Source organism: Anabrus simplex, chromosome 13 (genome assembly GCF_040414725.1).
Source record: "Anabrus simplex isolate iqAnaSimp1 chromosome 13, ASM4041472v1, whole genome shotgun sequence".
NCBI classification, from domain to species: Eukaryota; Metazoa; Arthropoda; class Insecta; order Orthoptera; family Tettigoniidae; genus Anabrus; species Anabrus simplex.
Genome location: NC_090277.1, coordinates 25964820 through 25982175, shown reverse-complemented (window position 1 = coordinate 25982175; position 17356 = coordinate 25964820).

The window sequence follows — 17356 nt, the reverse complement described above, 5'->3', positions numbered from 1 at the left end:
AGACTGCCATTTTTTGTAACAAGAGCTACAAAGCAAAGACAGATGAAGAGAAATCCACTTCTGCTTCAAAACCTAAAGAATGAATTCAGCTTTCAGCTATGTTGTGCCATATAAAAGGCCCATAGCTGTCAATTCTGCAATTAATCATAAAAATATGTATATAAATTGTACCGGGAACGCCGCTACGGAAGCGAAGTTCGAAGTATGTTTATTGAACTTCGCGCGCGGCGTGAGATATGCAGCCCACCGAACTCAATGACCTAAGCAGCGAGTGACGTAGCCGCCTCGACTGTGCTCTACATGACCATATATGGTCGTGTTCCAGCCCATCTGCAAAAGTCTATTTTGCGTTCAAATTTTGCTATTTTGACACTGCCATCGTAAAGACTATTATAATGGACGCAACCTGTCAAAATTTCAGGGAAATCCACCATGTACTTTAAGAGTTATAAGGGTAGATAATACCCATGTTCTAGATACTTCCCCACAATCGGGTATAAAAGGAGGACGACCCGGACTACAAATTCAGTGTATGTCATTCCACAGTCTCTGCAGCACGGGTGACGGGAGGAGCGCTGTGAGTGCAGACTGAACTTATAGTTGGAAAAGTCTTTGAAATCCGAGTGTTGGAACTTTGTTATTTTCTTCAAGTGCCGCGTTGGAACTTTGTTATTTTCTTCAAGTGCCACATTGGAACTTTGTTATTTTCTTCAAGTGCCGCGTCGGGACTTTGTTATCCGGTGACTATTGAAGGAACTTAGAATTCTCGTGAGTGTCGTGACTTCTGCAAGTACCACGTTTGAACTTATATTTCGAACTTGTACTTTCGTGGATAAATTTCAGGAACATAGAAATTCTCCGAGTGTGTAAGTTGGACTTGTGTTCTGCAACAAGCCGTGTCAACGTAAACTTTCGTGTATATGGTGTGATTTTTCTTCCAAGCTCCACATTGAACTTATGCCTTATGACAAACTATGGAACTTAAGGTATCTTTAAAACATTGCGTTCGATTGTGAAACATGAAATACTTTCCGAGTACTGCATCAGGACTTGTGCTTAGGCTCGTGTCAACATAATAAACTGTGACAACTCAGAATACACATGCCATGTTCCGAGGGAACATAGAACTTTCCAGCGTTATAAGTGAACTCACAATTTATGGAGTTAGACTTTTTCCAAGTACCATTTTTCTTTAATGATTATTTACTTGTTTATCGACGGAATAAGACATTTTCCGAGTGCTATTGTATTTACTAAGCTTATCGCAAATGTGCCAATGTGTTCCGAACCTTCATAAACTCTGCATTATGAACTGTGGTGACTATAACCGGCAATCCTATAGAACATTCTAGTTTACCGTGCCTGTGTTAGTAAGCTCACGTCATGAACTTAATATTTTATACATTAATTCGACCAATACAAGATCAAATATTTAATACAATCATCCTGTTTTCCAAGTGACGATTTACGAACATTTTCGATTCAATGAAGTGTCTGAATCAAGGATTTAGTAACACTTCTCACATTTCTTTGTACAAGTAGATGCAATCATTGAAAGGTCATATCTATTTAACAGTGCCACAAATAAATGGAGTGCCGTACAGGGAACTCGCATGTGAATCACGAAACGTCTGCGTCCAGAACTTCGAGAAATTCTAGAACTTCACATCCAGGCGGACGTGGTTCCTACCCAGGCCGTATCCAGCACCATCCCAGGACCCGGAGTTACCAACTGGCCACGACAATTCAATTCTACTGTATGGTGATATTAACTTGTTTTCAATGATCAATAAACTCAGATTATCCAAAAATCTCTAAGTTCGATGAACTATACCCCTATCTGTACCAACTCCAACGTTTTTAAGCCACACCCTAAGATATAGTCCATGCTCATCAGATTTGTGTCAAGCGCCTCAAATATAAACATTTTTTCCTGGTACAGGAAGAAGGTAGAATACGTGGGGCCCAAGCTTCAAGGGCTCGATTCCATTGGAGTGTTAACATAAGACGTTAACCTACAGCCCAAGCTAAGGTGACCAGATTCAATCAGAATAGGAGTGCTTACAAATTTTAGTGGACACCATCCTAACTGAAAGGGTATAATTTAAGTGACTTGGTAGGAGTGATTTGCATTAATTTCAAAGATCTGGTTTAATTAATTTAAGTTGAAACATTGGCACTAGGACTTAAGAAATTTTTGAACTTTTGACTGAATGCAAGTTCCGAAAATCCTTTAAATTTTTGAAGTATGTCAATCATTATTTTTGTACTTGGTACTAGCGTTATATATTTCAATGAAAGGGAGGAGATAATGGCAGCGATCGAAGCTCTTAGGCTCGGTATGAAAGTGGCAAATGAAAACTTAAAACGTAGGATCGTTGAGACCAGTGATCAACTTAATGAGTCTAGTTCTAATCTTGAACATCGACTTAATGAGTCTACTTCTAATCTTGAACGGTCTCTGGGAGAACAATTTAATGAGTCTAGTTCTAATCTTGAACATCGACTTAATGAGTCCTGTTCCAATCTTGAACGTCAACTTAAGGAATCCGTAGTTCTGATCAATGGTGAAGTAGACAAGAAATTTGTAGAAGCGATTGCCACTTTAGAACAAAGACTTGCTCAGGCTGGTGCTCGCATTGAACAAAAATTTAAAGAGTCCAATGCTAGGGTAGATGCAAAACTTTCCGAAATAAATGACCAATTGAAAAATAACATGGAGGTCATGAAAGAAAAAATTAAAACCCTAGTTGTAGCCCTTCTCAAAGATGACATCAAAGCTATTCTTCCAATTTCTCAGGAAATTAATAAAGAGGTAGAAGACTTAAGAACTCAGTTTCAAGAATCACATTCGCAATTATCCTTAGCCCAGGTTAAGATAGCCTCCATTCAGGAGAATCTTAGAGACACGCTTAAAACTGACATTCAAAGAGTAAATAATGAAGCCAGTCTCATAAAGAGTAAACAGGGAGAGTTTGATAAAAAGTTTTCATCTCAATTAGATACTACGCATACTCAGGTTACGCCGTATATGCCGAGATGTATCTGAGCTAAAAAGGGACCTTCAAGAAGAAGTTAAGGTGGTAGAAGGCACTATTAAACGACGAGTGGAAGACGATAAAACAGAACTACAGGGACAAATAGAAACCCTTGGTAGTAAGGTCTCTAATTTATAACTAAAAGATATTCCCTTATTTTCATCAAGTTTACTGAAAATTAACGAGAACACAAATATTACCACTATCATCCGAATGGCGGATGAAAAGCCTGCTAAATTCTCAGGGAAGGAGGAATAAACCGCCATGGAATTTTTACTCAACACTGAAGAATATTTTCAGGAGAACAAAATCGGTCCTGATCGACAGCTCCATGTCGTTTCCAAGTTACTAGAGGGACGCGCCCTATCATGGTATTCCGCTTTTAAATCTTGCTTTAACACTTATTCCGAGTTCAAAGAAGCTTTACTGAAGCGCTTCTGGAATTCAGAGACGCAACATTTAATTAAGTTCCAGTTATATGTTAAAAAGTATAATACTTCTATAAATACGTCCCGTTACTCAGATTATTTCATCGGGCAACTTAAGGAGATGCAATTTTTGGACCCACCATTGTCTGAACAAGAGCTGATCCAAGCGATCACACTACAATTCCCAGCCCGAATCCAGGAGATTTTGGTAGCTGCTAATATACAATCTTTAGAACAAATGGATGGGATACTTCGTAGACTAGACACAGTCCATGCTCAATCTTTACCCAAAGGGACTAAAGATATGACTATCAGTCCTGTCGCTATTGTGATACAAGGACGTCCAGATCCAGAAATACCAGAGGAACGGCCTACACAACGACAAACATCTATCCGATATCGAGGGTATAAATAACGGCCGAACCGAGGGAAAGTGCTATACCAAAATAGATCAACATGGAAGAAGCCAACAGAGGCCCAACAAGTAGAGGACAGGGTTTCTTATCGGGAAGAATTGAATAGACGATGGCGAATAGACGAGTACTTGAAAGAACAGCGGAAAGGCAAGGATCAAGGAGGAGCCGCCTCATTAGAGTATCAGGAATCTGCTGGTAAAAGAAACGAAACACCTGCCCCAAACCAACGGGTGCAGAAAAAATTCCAATGTTCTCTTAGGAAAATTGCCTGAAAACCGAAGGAGGGAAGAGCCGATCTGCGTAACTCAGGTACATTATTGGCACGTAGAGGACTCGGAACTACCCCATGAGAACATGACACCATCTAGGCCAAGAATCAAACGTAGCCTGCCAGTAATCACCATTAGGATTGGCAACATCAAAGTTATGTCGTTGGTAGATTCAGGAGCTCAAGCCTCCCTCATTTCAGCTAGACTATTGGAAGCCATAAAGGAAAGACATTATGTACTCGTGATGCCTGTTTCCCAACTTAGGATTAAAGGGATTGTTCCAGATAAGTGTTTTAAATGTAAATTACAGACTTTTGAGGAATTCATCGTGGGACATGTTCAATTTGAGCACTTTTTGCTATTGCTTTCTCAAATGAAATTCAATGTTATCCTTGGTTCTGATTTCCTTATCAAACATGGAGGAGTGATTGATTATACTGCAAACGTCATTACGTTTTATACTGTTGATCCCCTGTAGAATTACAGCTGATCGAAGGAGACGATGGTCGGATACAAGGGATAGATACCCCACGAGAAGAATTCGATGGTGGAAACGGCGATGCTGCACCAGTCGAAAATGAAGAGTGTGATCCCGATGAAGTGGGACCCGTCGAAGATGTACCCCTGATAGATGAGATGTACGACGACGGTCCAGACTATGTCAGTTCCATAGTCAGTGTAATTGAAGACCCAGCGGCCGACAAAGACGTTACAGATTCAGTCGAGGAAATTTTCAAAACTTGTCCAGACGTGTTCAAGGATGAGCCCGGAGAGATCCGAGATTTTAGTTATCATCTGGATGTTAAGGATACTTCCACATACAAGAAACTTACCTATCCTATAGTAGGAAGATGCAGAGCAGATGCAAGAACGCACGTCAAACAGATGGATACATCGAAGGTATAAATAGTGCTTCCAGCTTAGAAATATACTTCGAAAGAGAAGCATAAAGAAAATCCTGATCGAATTTTCTTTGCCCCGAGAGGGGGAAACATGTACCGGGAACGCCGCTACGGAGGGTGAGATATGCAGCCCGCCGAACTCAATGACCTAAGCAGCGAGTGACGTAGCCGCCTCGACTGTGCTCTACATGACCATATATGGTCGTGTTCCAGACCATCTGCAAAAGTCTATTTTGCGTTCAAATTTTGCTATTTTGACACTGCCATCGTAAAGACTATTATAATGGACGCAACCTGTCAAAATTTCAGGGAAATCCACCATGTACTTTAAGAGTTATAAGGGTAGATAATACCCATGTTCTAGATACTTCCCCACAATCGGGTATAAAAGGAGGAAGACCCGGACTACAAATTCAGTGCATGTCATTCCACCGTCTCTGCAGCACGGGTGACGGGAGGAGCGCTGTGAGTGCAGACTGAACTTATAGTTGGAAAAGTCTTTGAAATCCGAGTGTTGGAACTTTGTTATTTTCTTCAAGTGCCGCGTTGGAACTTTGTTATTTTCTTCAAGTGCCACATTGGAACTTTGTTATTTTCTTCAAGTGCCGCGTCGGGACCTTGTTATCCGGTGACTATTGAAGGAACTTAGAATTCTCGTGAGTGTCGTGACTTCTGCAAGTACCACGTTTGAACTTATATTTCGAACTTGTACTTTCGTGGATAAATTTCAGGAACATAGAAATTCTCCGAGTGTGTAAGTTGGACTTGTGTTCTGCAACAAGCCGTGTCAACGTAAACTTTCGTGTATATGGTGTGATTTTTCTTCCAAGCTCCACATTGAACTTATGCCTTATGACAAACTATGGAACTTAAGGTATCTTTAAAACATTGCGTTCGATTGTGAAACATGAAATACTTTCCGAGTACTGCATCAGGACTTGTGCTTAGGCTCGTGTCAACATAATAAACTGTGACAACTCAGAATACGCATGCCATGTTCCGAGGGAACATAGAACTTTCCAGCGTTATAAGTGAACTCACAATTTATGGAGTTAGACTTTTCCAAGTACCATTTTTCTTTAATGATAATTTACTTGTTTATCGACGGAATAAGACATTTTCCGAGTGCTATTTCATTTACTAAGCTTATCGCAAATGTGCCAATGTGTTCCGAACCTTCATAAACTCTGCATTATGAACTGTGGTGACTATAACCGGCAATCCTATAGAACATTCTAGTTTACCGTGCCTGTGTTAGTAAGCTCACGTCATGAACTTAATATTTTATACATTAATTCGACCAATACAAGATCAAATATTTAATACAATCATCCTGTTTTCCAAGTGACGATTTACGAACATTTTCGATTCAATGAAGTGTCTGAATCAAGGATTTAGTAACACTTCTCACATTTCTTTGTACAAGTAGATGCAATCATTGAAAGGTCATATCTATTTAACAGTGCCACAAATAAATGGAGTGCCGTACAGGGAACTCGCATGTGAATCACGAAACGTCTGCGTCCAGAACTTCGAGAAATTCTAGAACTTCACATCCAGGCGGACGTGGTTCCTACCCAGGCCGTATCCAGCACCATCCCAGGACCCGGAGTTACCAACTGGCCACGACAATTCAATTCTACTGTATGGTGATATTAACTTGTTTTCAATGATCAATAAACTCAGATTATCCAAAAATCTCTAAGTTCGATGAACTATACCCCTATCTGTACCAACTCCAATGTTTTTAAGCCACACCCTAAGATATAGTCCATGCTCATCAGATTTGTGTCAAGCGCCTCAAATATAAACATTTTTTCCTGGTACAGGAAGAAGGTAGAATACGTGGGGCCCAAGCTTCAAGGGCTCGATTCCATTGGAGTGTTAACATAAGACGTTAACCTACAGCCCAAGCTAAGGTGACCAGATTCAATCAGAATAGGAGTGCTTACAAATTTTAGTGGACACCATCCTAACTGAAAGGGTATAATTTAAGTGACTTGGTAGGAGTGATTTGCATTAATTTCAAAGATCTGGTTTAATTAATTTAAGTTGAAACATTGGCACTAGGACTTAAGAAATTTTTGAACTTTTGACTGAATGCAAGTTCCGAAAATCCTTTAAATTTTTGAAGTATGTCAATCATTATTTTTGTACTTGGTACTAGCGTTATATATTTCAATGAAAGGGAGGAGATAATGGCAGCGATCGAAGCTCTTAGGCTCGGTATGAAAGTGGCAAATGAAAACTTAAAACGTAGGATCGTTGAGACCAGTGATCAACTTAATGAGTCTAGTTCTAATCTTGAACATCGACTTAATGAGTCTACTTCTAATCTTGAACGGTCTCTGGGAGAACAATTTAATGAGTCTAGTTCTAATCTTGAACATCGACTTAATGAGTCCTGTTCCAATCTTGAACGTCAACTTAAGGAATCCGTAGTTCTGATCAATGGTGAAGTAGACAAGAAATTTGTAGAAGCGATTGCCACTTTAGAACAAAGACTTGCTCAGGCTGGTGCTCGCATTGAACAAAAATTTAAAGAGTCCAATGCTAGGGTAGATGCAAAACTTTCCGAAATAAATGACCAATTGAAAAATAACATGGAGGTCATGAAAGAAAAAATTAAAACCCTAGTTGTAGCCCTTCTCAAAGATGACATCAAAGCTATTCTTCCAATTTCTCAGGAAATTAATAAAGAGGTAGAAGACTTAAGAACTCATTTTCAAGAATCACACTCGCAATTATCCTTAGCCCAGGTTAAGATAGCCTCCATTCAGGAGAATCTTAGAGACACGCTTAAAACTGACATTCAAAGAGTAAATAATGAAGCCAGTCTCATAAAGAGTAAACAGGGAGAGTTTGATAAAAAGTTTTCATCTCAATTAGATACTACGCATACTCAGGTTACGCCGTATATGCCGAGATGTATCTGAGCTAAAAAGGGACCTTCAAGAAGAAGTTAAGGTGGTAGAAGGCACTATTAAACGACGAGTGGAAGACGATAAAACAGAACTACAGGGACAAATAGAAACCCTTGGTAGTAAGGTCTCTAATTTATAACTAAAAGATATTCCCTTATTTTCATCAAGTTTACTGAAAATTAACGAGAACACAAATATTACCACTATCATCCGAATGGCGGATGAAAAGCCTGCTAAATTCTCAGGGAAGGAGGAATAAACCGCCATGGAATTTTTACTCAACACTGAAGAATATTTTCAGGAGAACAAAATCGGTCCTGATCGACAGCTCCATGTCGTTTCCAAGTTACTAGAGGGACGCGCCCTATCATGGTATTCCGCTTTTAAATCTTGCTTTAACACTTATTCCGAGTTCAAAGAAGCTTTACTGAAGCGCTTCTGGAATTCAGAGACGCAACATTTAATTAAGTTCCAGTTATATGTTAAAAAGTATAATACTTCTATAAATACGTCCCGTTACTCAGATTATTTCATCGGGCAACTTAAGGAGATGCAATTTTTGGACCCACCATTGTCTGAACAGGAGCTGATCCAAGCGATCACACTACAATTCCCAGCCCGAATCCAGGAGATTTTGGTAGCTGCTAATATACAATCTTTAGAACAAATGGATGGGATACTTCGTAGACTAGACACAGTCCATGCTCAATCTTTACCCAAAGGGACTAAAGATATGACTATCAGTCCTGTCGCTATTGTGATACAAGGACGTCCAGATCCAGAAATACCAGAGGAACGGCCTACACAACGACAAACATCTATCCGATATCGAGGGTATAAATAACGGCCGAACCGAGGGAAAGTGCCATACCAAAATAGATCAACATGGAAGAAGCCAACAGAGGCCCAACAAGTAGAGGACAGGGTTTCTTATCGGGAAGAATTGAATAGACGATGGCGAATAGACGAGTACTTGAAAGAACAGCGGAAAGGCAAGGATCAAGGAGGAGCCGCCTCATTAGAGTATCAGGAATCTGCTGGTAAAAGAAACGAAACACCTGCCCCAAACCAACGGGTGCAGAAAAAATTCCAATGTTCTCTTAGGAAAATTGCCTGAAAACCGAAGGAGGGAAGAGCCGATCTGCGTAACTCAGGTACATTATTGGCACGTAGAGGACTCGGAACTACCCCATGAGAACATGACACCATCTAGGCCAAGAATCAAACGTAGCCTGCCAGTAATCACCATTAGGATTGGCAACATCAAAGTTATGTCGTTGGTAGATTCAGGAGCTCAAGCCTCCCTCATTTCAGCTAGACTATTGGAAGCCATAAAGGAAAGACATTATGTACTCGTGATGCCTGTTTCCCAACTTAGGATTAAAGGGATTGTTCCAGATAAGTGTTTTAAATGTAAATTACAGACTTTTGAGGAATTCATCGTGGGACATGTTCAATTTGAGCACTTTTTGCTATTGCTTTCTCAAATGAAATTCAATGTTATCCTTGGTTCTGATTTCCTTATCAAACATGGAGGAGTGATTGATTATACTGCAAACGTCATTACGTTTTATACTGTTGATCCCCTGTAGAATTACAGCTGATCGAAGGAGACGATGGTCGGATACAAGGGATAGATACCCCACGAGAAGAATTCGATGGTGGAAACGGCGATGCTGCACCAGTCGAAAATGAAGAGTGTGATCCCGATGAAGTGGGACCCGTCGAAGATGTACCCCTGATAGATGAGATGTACGACGACGGTCCAGACTATGTCAGTTCCATAGTCAGTGTAATTGAAGACCCAGCGGCCGACAAAGACGTTACAGATTCAGTCGAGGAAATTTTCAAAACTTGTCCAGACGTGTTCAAGGATGAGCCCGGAGAGATCCGAGATTTTAGTTATCATCTGGATGTTAAGGATACTTCCACATACAAGAAACTTACCTATCCTATAGTAGGAAGATGCAGAGCAGATGCAAGAACGCACGTCAAACAGATGGATACATCGAAGGTATAAATAGTGCTTCCAGCTTAGAAATATACTTCGAAAGAGAAGCATGAAGAAAATTCTGATCGAATTTTCTTTGCCCCGAGAGGGGGAAACATGTACCGGGAACGCCGCTACGGAGGGTGAGATATGCAGCCCGCCGAACTCAATGACCTAAGCAGCGAGTGACGTAGCCGCCTCGACTGTGCTCTACATGACCATATATGGTCGTGTTCCAGACCATCTGCAAAAGTGAATTTTGCGTTAAAATATTGCTATTTTGACACTGCCATCGTAAAGACCGTTATAATGGAAGCAAACTGTCAACATTTCAAGGAAATCCACCATGTACCTTAAGAGTTATAAGGGTAGATAATACCCATGTTCTAGATACTTCCCCACAATCGGGTATAAAAGGAGGAAGACCCGGACTACAAATTCAGTGCATGTCATTCCACCGTCTCTGCAGCACGGGTGACGGGAGGAGCGCTGTGAGTGCAGACTGAACTTATAGTTGGAAAAGTCTTTGAAATCCGAGTGTTGGAACTTTGTTATTTTCTTCAAGTGCCGCGTTGGAACTTTGTTATTTTCTTCAAGTGCCACATTGGAATTTTGTTATTTTCTTCAAGTGTCACGTTGGGACTTTGTTATCCGGTGACTATTGAAGGAACTTAGAATTCTGGTGAGTGTTGTGACTTCTGCAAGTACCACGTTTGAACTTATATTTCGAACTTGTACTTTCGTGGATAAATTTCAGGAACATAGAAATTCTCCGAGTGTGTAAGTTGGACTTGTGTTCTGCAACAAGCTGTGTCAACGTAAACTTTCGTGTGAATGGTATGATTTTTCTTCCAAGCTCCACATAGAACTTAGGTCTTATGACAAACTGTGGAACTTAAGGTATCTTTAAAACATTGCATTCGATTGTGAAACATGAAATACTTTCCGAGTACTGCATCAGGACTTGTGCTTAGGCTCGTGTCAACATAATAAACTGTGACAACTCAGAATACGCATGCCATGTTCCGAGGGAACATAGAACTTTCCAGCGTTATAAGTGAACTCACAATTTATGGAGTTAGACTTTTTCCAAGTACCATTTTTCTTTAATGATTATTTACTTTGTTTATCGACGGAATAAGACATTTTCCGAGTGCTATTGTATTTACTAAGCTTATCGCAAATGTGCCAATGTGTTCCGAACCTTCATAAACTGTGCATTATGAACTGTGGTGACTATAACCGGCAATCCTATAGAACATTCTAGTTTACCGTGCCTGTGTTAGTAAGCTCACGTCATGAACTTAATATTTTATACATTAATTCGACCAATACAAGATCAAATATTTAATACAATCATCCTGTTTTCCAAGTGACGATTTACAAACATTTTCGATTCAATGAAGTGTCTGAATCAAGGATTTAGTAACACTTCTCATATTTCTTTGTACAAGTAGATGCAATCATTGAAAGGTCATACCTATTTAACAGTGCCACAAATAAATGGAGTACCGTACAGGGAACTCGCATGTGAATCACGTCCTAAAAATCGAACCCCGGAACGTGTGCGTCTAGAACTTCGAGAAATTCTAGAACTTCACGTCCAGGCGGGCGTGGTTCCTACCCAGGCCGTATCCAGCACCATCCCAGGACCCGAAGTTACCAACTGGCCACGACACTTCAATTCTACTGTATGAAGGTGATATTAACTTGTTTTCAATGATCAATAAACTCAGATTATCCAAAAAATCTCTAAGTTCGATGAACTATACCCCTCTCTGTACCAACTCCAATGTTTTTAAGCCACACCCTAAGATATAGTCCATGCTCATCAGATTTGTGTCAAGCGCCTCGAAGATGAACATTTTTTCCTTGTAAAAATATATTAGTCAATCTGAGATTAGTATACAAATATACACTGACTGACAGTGACAATGCAACACCAAGGATGAGTGGTTCGAAAGGGATGAAAGTTGGAGAAAAAACAGAGACGGCACGGATGAATAATTGATGTTTATTTCAAATCGATATGCAGGTTACACAATGCGCACGGCATCGACTCAGTAGGATGTAGGACCACCGCGAGCGGCGATGCACGCAGAAACACGTCGAGGTACAGAGTCAATAAGAGTGCGGATGGTGTCCTGAGGGATGGTTCTCCATTCTCTGTCAACCATTTGCCACAGTTGGTCGTCCGTACGAGGCTGGGGCAGAGTTTGCAAACGGCGTCCAATGAGATCCCACACGTGTTCGATTGGTGAGAGATCCGGAGAGTACGCTGGCCATGGAAGCATCTGTACACCTCGTAGAGCCTGTTGGGAGATGCGAGCAGTGTGTGGGCGGGCATTATCCTGCTGAAACAGAGCATTGGGCAGCCCCTGAAGGTACGGGAGTGCTGTCGTATCCCGGCCAACCGGTGAGACGCCGAGCGGTGAGTGGAATCACCTGATGGCTAACAACAGTACTAAAAACGAAAGGGATATAAGATGGTAATTTATAGGCGTTAGGTAAGTTGGTTATTAAGAATTGAAACTCATATGATTTCCTATATATGTGCGTATATTGACAGATGATGTACAAAGAATATACACGTACAATTGAAGTCGGTCACGTATTGTGACGTACTGGAACTAGCCTTCCTCAGAACGGCTACTCCAAGTAAATGCAAGTGGACTCTAAAGAATTAGAGTGCCACTGAAATGTTAAGCGATGTTAAAAACAGAGTATCGTGGAGTCTCACAGAGATTCCTCAAGCTTTAAGTTGCCAACTACGATAAAACCCAGAAGAACTAGGGCTTAAGTCGAGACTCAAAGTATGAATGGTGAATACCAAGTGTTAGCACCACCGTTCAACCTGATCTACTAAGAAATATTCTAAGTAGCGAGACCGCTTGGAGAATTGATCGCAACTCTCTAACGTGAGCGGAAGGCAAGGCTCCCAAAGCGAAGACTAATGCAATAAGACGCTTGTTCCTTCAATTACATACGTATTTAAAGGGACTAGCAATATGATATGAGGGTCTCCCCTCCTCTCAGATAAAGCCTTACTGGCTTACTATTGGTGCTACCACCTCCGCCATGCATCTAAAATCCCACACTATGCACGTGGCAATATTTATTAACATGAACTTGACTTCTCGCCCTTAAACCTATGCTCATAAAACAACTCCCCCATTTCTAATACTTGTCATCATAAACATGACACTGCGTCCCGTTTCACTTAATTGGGTCGCCCATTAATTTTAAGTATGGTATCCTTCAAACTACCCCCATTTTCTTGCCATCTCCAGACGACAGGACGTGACTTTTTAGATTTGTCCGTATCGACTTCCTCGTGAGACCTCTTGACCTCACACAACTCTGTTTTTAACTGTCATTCTATATCACCCCCAACACATGGCTGCTTCGACAGCAAGGCCAATGGATTGAGTTACCAAAATAATCACTATGTATTACTTATGTGCTGCTACTTGATGAAGGTTCGTGTCCCTGGACATGACACCTCCCCCCTTAGGAAAGAAACTAGTTGCCACACATGCAACTGGTTTCCACCTGAGTACACGTACATACAGGGTTAATTACCGCATGTACCTTACATAGCACATTACATTTTAGCAATATTACATTACATTTCATAGATACACTTCAACTTATTACATTTTGACATTAATACAATTCTCTTTACCCTTCATACAATTAATGTTCATAATACATTTCACATTACAATTAACATATTTTTTCACAGTAAACCATATTGCATTAATACATTTCAATTCATATATTCCACAGTACATGTAGTACTTAATATAACACAGTTTAGATTTAACATCTAATACATATCAATTTATATGTTTCACAGTACATATAACATTTCATTTTTTTTATTTCACAGTACTGATTACATTTCACATTTTTCATTTCACATTTTACAGTGATTAATACATATCAATTTATATATGTCACAGTACATATAACACTTCATTTTTTTTCATTTTACAGTACTTAATATCACTCATTTACATTTCACGTTTTTTCATTTCACATTTCACAGTAATTAACACATATCAATTTATATGCTTCACAGTACATACAACTTTACCTACCAGCCTTCTCTGGTCGGTTTTTACTTCCGTACCAAACTCTTGGAATGGCCGGCTTCGAGATTGCCATAGCAACTCGGTTCCCCTGACTATACTTCTTGAGTAAGTCTTACAAACTTGTGCAGTCACTGCTGACACATTATCCGTACCAAACTCATAGGAATGGACGCTTGGACCGTGCCTCCCTCGACACGTCCGAACTGTGCCTCCTTAGGCCAGTCTCACAAATTTTTGTGCAGTCATTACTGACACATAACCCGTACCAAACTCATAGGAATGGACGCTTGGGTCTTGCCTCCCTCGACAAGCCCGAACTGTGCCTCCTTAGGCCAGTCTCACAAATTCTTGTGCAGCTATTACTGACATTACCCGTACCAAACTCATAGGAATGGACGCTTGGGTCTTGCCTCCCTCGACAAGCCCGAACTGTGCCTCCTTAGGCCAGTCTCATGAAATTTTACCTTAACATAAGGTTGCCTGTTCGACTCTGCCCCTTGGCAAGTCTTTTTTCGTACTTTAACCATTTTAAAGTTACATTTGTTACATTACAGCCTTAACACTGTCTTACTAGTGATTCATTACTTATACAATGGTCATTGAAATTTTTACTTTACTAATGTGGTTACGCTCCCTCTTTATTGCCTCCTTGGCTCTCTGATGAGAGACCTTTCATTAAGCTCTATACTGGAAGTAGTAAGATCTGTCATACTTCTACCCCTGCGCTCATTTACGCGCTTACCTCTTACATACTCCTGTCTATCAAAGTGCACTGTAACGTCCTTGTCTGAACAATGTGAGTTAGGACCATTAATTATAGTTTGGCGGATACATACCTTTCCGCAACACTCATCTCCTAGCTCTGACAGTTTATGAGCAAGTCTAAATCTTTTGCAACATCTTTTGCAACAACAGCGGGAACATAATAATAACAAAATAACAGCAATTGTTCCTCCACCTATATAAGACAGAAAATTCAACTTATCCAATTTATGATTTTGCTTTAATTCATCCTCCTGTTCAAGTATTAATTTTTCAACTGCCTCTACTTTATGACTTGCTAATTTTAATTCTTCTGCATGGTGAAGCACATTTACCAACGGTATCTTTCCTTCATCCTGCAATTGACTCAATTTAGTGTTAATTCCTAAATGATCGCAACAGTCATACTGTAACAATAGATCAGGTACAAACCCCTGATCTTTGGTACTATTTGTTTTAATTACATTTGAAGATTGAATTTGTGATTTTGGCCCAAAGGCCGTACATCTATTAAACATTGTTATTATTCCTGTACCTGTTAACTTAGCATCACTTGTGTGCAACTCTTGACATACTACTGTTATTTTTACCTCCTGTGGAGCGATATAAATCCATTTATTTTCTCTTAAGGAAAACCACATTACTTCTTGTACTCTAATTACATTTTTTGACAATCTTGTGGCATAACCTGTGCCCCTGTCAACAATTTTACTACACATTCCTCATGTGAATGGGCTAGTTTGATAGGAAACTCTTGTTTGCATACCTTAATTTTATCATTCAACCTCTTACAATTATTAATTTGATTTTCAGTTAACATTACATAATTTTGCCTGTTCTGGTCCAAAAGAATAAATTCATTTTCACTATTAATAAAAACAAAGTTTTCTACCTCACCATTCACTCTTGTTGGGAATGGTATAACCACCTTTACAATGTAACCAAGTATTTCTTTAGTAATGAACACTTCAATCTCTGCTATTCTAGTTATTAAATAGCCATAAGCCAGTCTCAACTCAACAGGTAATGTCATTCCTGGTGGGAAATTATTCTGTGCCTTTGAAAACGACTTTATTATATCACTAGGACTTATAATCTGAGGTTGTAAGACTCCCTTTTGAGCCAACATTATTCCATTTAACAGAATCTCATAATGATCTTTTAATTGCGCTAAGAATCCTTGCGTGTCAACTAAATGCCTATTGACCGCGATTTCAATCTCCGTTCTCCTAAATGCGCTTTCTATTTGCTCAGTCTCATCCTTCAGATATCCCCGTATTGTTGCTATATTATCGCTTAATTCTTTTTCGTTCTTAGCGACGTCATACAATGAGCTATTCATTGATTGTAACGTACTTTTTACTACAATCATCTGTTCTTTCGCGACTTTTAACATCGACAAATTCTCTGATTCAAGATCCTTAATGTGACTTTGATAATAGGCTGCATCTCGCGAGTCTAAGGTTCCGAATAAAATTTTAGCAATACTTCCTACAAAATTAAGAACTCCTCGCTTCATTCTTTTCTGATCTGAATTTTCCTTCTCCTCAGTCTTAGTTGTTTGTCTTATTAATTCACGCAAATTTTGAGTTTTATTTAATTGCATAATTAAAAGTTTTACCTCATTCTCACACGTATATGTTAAATTTACTTCCAGTTCTGAACACAATCTCATAGTTCTCTGAATGTATTTCTTACCAACATTATACGCATCATTTAACGCTTCGAAATTCCATTCAGTGTTATAGAGTTGAACTTCACCTAGCTTGTCGAAATAAACCCCTGGGGTGGACTCATATGGTTGGAGCTGGAAATCAATTGCCTTTCCTCCTTTCGTAAATATCGCCATCACTGCGATCGCCGCTGCTATCAGCGCCATTGACCTGCAAGTAACAGATTTGTGTTACCTTGCGTTGCCTATAATTTATTACTGGTTGTTCACAATGTATTTACATACAATTTTCCTTCTCATTTAAATATATAACTGTAATCGGTTACTGTGTACTGTAACGCGCTTCCCTCGCTTATTCATATTCAAAACGCAGTTCACTCCTGAAACTTCCTGTACTGTGTACGGGCCTACAAAGTTTGGACTTAATTTTTTGCTACGACCTCGCCTTACTGAATCATTTCTTAAAAGAACTTGGTCTCCTATCTTAAACGTTACTTCGTTTACTCTTGTATCATACTGGACTTTATTTTTCAACTTGGTTTCTATTAGAGTTTTATGTGCTACCTCGTGACTTTCTCTAAGCCTTCGAGCTAATTCCACCACATAGCTTTCGTGTTCATTATAATTCTTCTCGTTTGGTTTTCTCTGCAATGTCCCTGGTATATTCGCCTTTCTTCCAAATACTAATTCAAATGGTGTGAAATTAGTTGACGTACTTTTCGTTGTATTGTATACAAAGGTTGCCATTGAAATAAACTTATCCCAATCGTCTTGGGTTCCACATACATAGTGTCTCAAAAATTCAGCTAATACTGCATGAGACCTCTCTAAACTTCCGTTTGACTGTGGCCTAAATGC